This window comes from Lactuca sativa, chromosome 8 (assembly GCF_002870075.4).
Source record: "Lactuca sativa cultivar Salinas chromosome 8, Lsat_Salinas_v11, whole genome shotgun sequence".
Lineage (NCBI taxonomy): Eukaryota > Viridiplantae > Streptophyta > Magnoliopsida > Asterales > Asteraceae > Lactuca > Lactuca sativa.
This window is the reverse complement of record NC_056630.2, coordinates 176,188,523-176,194,122: the sequence shown is the minus strand read 5'-3', so window position 1 is coordinate 176,194,122 and position 5,600 is coordinate 176,188,523.

Below are 5,600 nucleotides of genomic sequence, written 5' to 3'. Positions count from 1 at the left end.
TCTCAAGGCCGAAGGTTCAAGTCTCGTTTGAAAAATTGATGAAATTAGGAGTAGACTAGATTTATTGATTAAAAAAAAAACTTAAATTTGCCATCAATATATAATCCTACTAAATTTCAAGGGATCAAAACATGTTTTTCTAAACCTTATAAGTAATGCATTGAAACTTAATTGTGAAATAGGACAAGATGGAGAAGAAACATGATCCAAAATCTTCCTTTGAAATGACCTACACACAATACTTTTACTTCTTTATTTCTTAAAGTTTTTGATAATCAATAAGTATTAAACATTTTGTAACCCCACATTTAGTTTTCTTGAATTCCTACACATCGCAACAACAAAATACATTTTCAACAAGGGAAACCGTCATCAACGAAAATCAAAATTTTGAAATCAAACAAAAAATAATAACTTTATTATTAGAAAGGATCAATTGATCGATAACTAAATACAACAATATTAGTTGAATCTCTTCCACGACAACACCACAAAAAACTTGATGTTCTAAGGATAGTCTAGAAAATAAATATTGAAAATACATATACAATTTTAAAATTATAAAACCTAACAAACCAAACTAAATATCAACATCATTCGGTACTGTACCTTATCAAGAATACCATAACTTAAGTAAATAAGTGTATCAACCATATAGGGAACAAAACTATACTAATATACATGTATCATCTTATTAATCAATCTTAGAAAAATCATATAGAGGGAATAAGTGTCTCTCAAATAATCTAGCAAACAAAAAATCAAATAAATACTCATAACTGAAAGATCTTTATGCTTAAGAATCATTATGAAATGATATTTTCTCATAACATATGATATAAACAACAAGTTATTTATATCATATAGTATGGTTAAATAACTTGTGTAAATAATAAGAAGTATCTAGAACTTCTTCTTTTTTTCTCTCAGCAAAACCGTCCATACCTTCCACTAGGTATGGTTAGTTGCTTCCTTTGACTTCTTCTTACACATACATGTTACTTGCAAGTCTTGAAATTATTTAATGGAAGTATGGGCTTTCATTTAGATGTGTAAATATAAAAGGAAGGTAGAGGACCAAAGTTAGTTTTCTTCTTCTTCTTCTTTTGAGCAAAAAGTCGAGTGAACCTCTAGCTCCGCTCTCCCCCTCTCCCTTTCTCTCTCTCTCTCTCACACACACACATATACACACACATACACTCTCTCTCTCTCTCTCTCTTGCAAAGTGTTATGAGCTTTTGAGTGTTCTAGTTGCTTCTCCTTTTTATGGCTAATTTTTTATTAGTCTTTAAGGCTTAATTAAAACAAACTATAATTGATAGACTAACATATTATAGTGGCTTGGTGACTTGTTGGTAGATACATATAGAGAGATTCTACTTTGGATCTTTTCCTTCTTTATCAACATTCAAGCCTCCCCTTGAGGACTCAAAGAACTACGCAGGTTGTTGATCTTTTCCCCTTCTATGGTTGTTTTATTTCCATACTTTGCAAGTAGATCATTTGGTGTGCATAAAACTAGTTTATGTTATTCAAAATTTAAATGCTTCTTTTACTAATATTGTGTTTTAGAAATTAAATTTTGAATAAAACCCAACCATAATAACCATGGTTAACTGTATGGTAAACATAATCTGTAGGTACTCATATTTGTATTTAATAGTTCCTCATTCTATTGATGATTTCCTTTAAATTGATATTGATATGTTGTTCACCAATTCCTAAATTAATTAACTCTAACATAATTTCATTAATCATATATCTCTAAGTATCTACTAGCATGTATAACCTCCTTAGATCTATTATATTAATTCGTATTATAAAAGATCCAATTGGCAATGATCATGCCTAGCGTTAGTGGCAACATCTCAAATTGGTTAAACTAATAACTCAATCATGAATATTAAATCAATATTATTTTGTTTAACCCAGGGAGGTCTCCACTAGTCAAATATGTCTACGTCTCAACTGGTTAAGTTTTGATATCCCAGTTGTTAACTAAACAATTGATTCAAGATACATAATCTGAACCTAATCTTAGATCACTCACTCACTTACATAAATATAACAATGCTAATAGAAATACACATGGAATTTTAATCAAGAAATCATAATAAATTAAACAATTTTTAATAATCAAATATAAATCAGCAATCAAACTAGGATTTTATAAATACCAAATAATCATCAAGGGTTTAATCCTAAATCTTGAAAAGAACAAATAAGAAATCAAATACTTGACTAATTATAGACCACAAAGTTAACATTTTGATAACCTAATTATTATTCTTTTGATCTTCAGATTTTTAATACCCGTAACAACCAACCGATTGATACTGCCAAGGAACTCTCAAAATGACCATCCTTGGTCGTTCTTTTGACCTATTCTATGAATTAAAGTTTCTCTAAATTACAATTATAATGTACATATTGATTTGGATGAAATTCAACTCCATATTTATAGACTTCATACACACGCAGTGCGTGGCGGGTAATCCGTAATGCGTATCTTTTAAGCTCGCATAACATTTAAGCCAAGACATCTAAATGTGAAACATCCCAAAAAAACAGTCCAAAAATTTCATTTTAAATCATTAAGAAAACCATAGTCATCAAACATCATGTAAATATCATAAGTCGTGTATCTCAAAATATCATAACATCTATCAAATATATATTAGAGTATAAACATCCTAGGCTAGACAAATGGTGTGTGCACTACAATCAGCACGAGCTCTTCCCCTTGCTACCAGAAGTACTTGAAACCAAAACTGAAAAATGTAAGCACGAAGATTAGTGAGTCTCCCCAAACTACCACATACCATACATATAATCGCATAATAACATAAAATCGGGCCTTGCCCGCTACATCGGGCCCCGCCCGACATCGGACAAGTCCGGCATCGGGCCCCGCCCGACATCAGACCGGAATTCGGTATACATATAAACATATCAACAATGCATATAACATAAACACATAACATAAGCATATAAACATTCCTCGGGCCCCGCCCGACATCAGACCGAAGCCCGAAACATATAACCAAGCGCATGTAAGAATCACGAAGACATCAAGCATAAAAACATTCCTCGGGCTTTCCCCAGCATCGAAACGAAGTCCGGAAGCATATAAAGCTACATCGGGCAATCCCTGACATCAGTCCTAAGCCTGGAACATACTAGCATACATATACGGGCCGACATTGGTGCCTTTGACCCGTTCATACAAGAGGAAACTCACCTCAAAAATCGGGTGAAATAGCTGAAACGTCTCTGCTCCTGCAACCGACTCTACTCATGCCCTATACAGAAACAACCCCTTAGATACCATTCTATACGCAATACCCCTTCACAGGCCAACGTTGGTCAAAATCAAGGTCAATGTCAACGTCCAGTCAAAATTAAAGTCAACACCCCGAGTTGACTAAACTTGTCGTGTCATTCCTCTAACTCATTGAGTTTCCATGCTCAGCAGAATCGTGATCAAACGAGTCAACTCGTCGAGTCCCTCCTTAGACTCATTGAGTTCTACTCTTTACAAAATAGGTACAAATCGTTCTAACTCATTGATTCCCTCTATGGACTCACCGAGTTCTTCAGTCTGTTGCATCATCTTAATGGATTAAGCCCCTATTCTTCAGATCCGAGCTTCATACTTCACATATACACTGAAAATGTCCTTTTAAAGGGTAAAGGTTCCAACTTTACCCGTTAATAGCCTTACATAATGGGTTTAGCTCAAACCCTAATTCTTTAAGACCTAGATCTTGATCCAAATGCCATCAATATTCTATACCAAGACATATAAACTGAGATTTGGACCCCAGACACTACAAGAGCACATAAAGCTTCCATCTTTCTCTCCATGCATGGCCTTTTGGAGCTTAAAAGTCCTAAATGACATCCTAAAGCAAGCATGGGGCTTCAATGGCCATAAAGTTTTCACCTTTATGCCATGAGAGCCCTTCAAGGTTCTAGACCAGAAGGTATACCCACTTGGGACATCCATTTCCCGAAGATCATGCTTTTTGGACTAAAAACCCAATAAAATGATAATAAGGAGATCTAAGAAGTTACTAAGCAAGTTTGAGACTTGCTTACCAAGAAATGATGAGAATGAAATGGAGCCTCTGGATCTATTAGCTTGTAACAACGTAAATTTTGAAAACAAATTTTTTTATTTCTTAAAAACATGTTTTCATTCAAAACAAGTCATAAAGATCCAATGTATCATATCATAATACAAATCATATAAATCCCAAGATCATAAATCCTCCATCAGTTTGTACAGATCATGCCGGCGTCTTCCCACGGTCCTCGCTAGTACCTGAAACACATAACACAACAACTGTAAGCATAAATGCTTAGTGAGTCCCCCAAAATACTACTTACACACATACGCCTTTCCAGGCCATGACCTTCCGGTCCATGTGTCTTAGGGAACTTTCGTCCGGGCCCGATAAACCTTCCGGTCCACATCACAATGCCTTCCGGCCCATAACATAATGCCTTCCTGCCCATATCAAGAATAGCATACATAGCACATACAAATGGTTAACTTATCATATTCAATGCATACAACTCATAACATATCCGACCTCTCGGTCACACATAAATACCCTTCCGGGTACAGTATGGTGAGAAGACTCTTCTCGCAGGAAGTCTAGAATCTCACGTGCTCGCTATCTCCGAATCTCGAAACGAAGACCCAACCCCGCCTAATCATAACGAAATATCATTCTAATTAATATAGACTTTCAAGACTAGGCTACACCCTTATCATTATCCCACAGAGGGGTAAAAGACCATTTTACCCTTCCTTGACTCATGTTGACCAAACCCTAAAAGTCAACGAAAGTCAACTGCCCACAGTACGCGGGGCGTACCAGCTTCTGTACACGGGGCGTACATCGATGAGTCACAATCAGGGGTCGCAACCCCTTACGCTGCGCATACTGGGAGTTACGCCCAGTGTAAATCCCAGATTCAGCCATACCATATTTCTTGTCTTAAATGGTTAAGACACTCCTTCAACTTCCAGATCTGGCTCTCATTAAGCCTTCTAATCCATAAAGTCAGAACCTTTAAGCCTTGGCATGGCTGTAAAGGCTCCTACACCCTCTAATACCTTCCTTTTCACCTCCAAAGATCTAGATCTCATGCATGGCTAAATATATACGTCCAAGATCACTTTTTTATGAACATACAACTCAAATGGACCTGGAATATGGTAGATCTAAGCCAATGGAGACTACTTGCTCATAAAGTCTCCATCTTTGGGACCAAAACCCTAGAAATTGGTCCATGAAGCATACCATAAGAACTACAAGGCAAGATCTGAACTTTTTACCTTAGGAAGAAGCTCCAACCTTTGCTTTTCACGGATCTACACTTGCACACCAACTTCTTGCCTCCACAATGGACTCCTCTTTCCTTTTGCTACCTTGATATGACACCTCAAAGCTTAGAACACTCACAAACAAGTTATGAACAAAGGAACAACTCTCTTAGGGTTTCTTTCTGAAGGATGGTGGCTGAGGAACCAAGCCATCTCATTCCTTTTATAGCCAACAACTCAAATTAGGGTTTTGGGTCTGGAC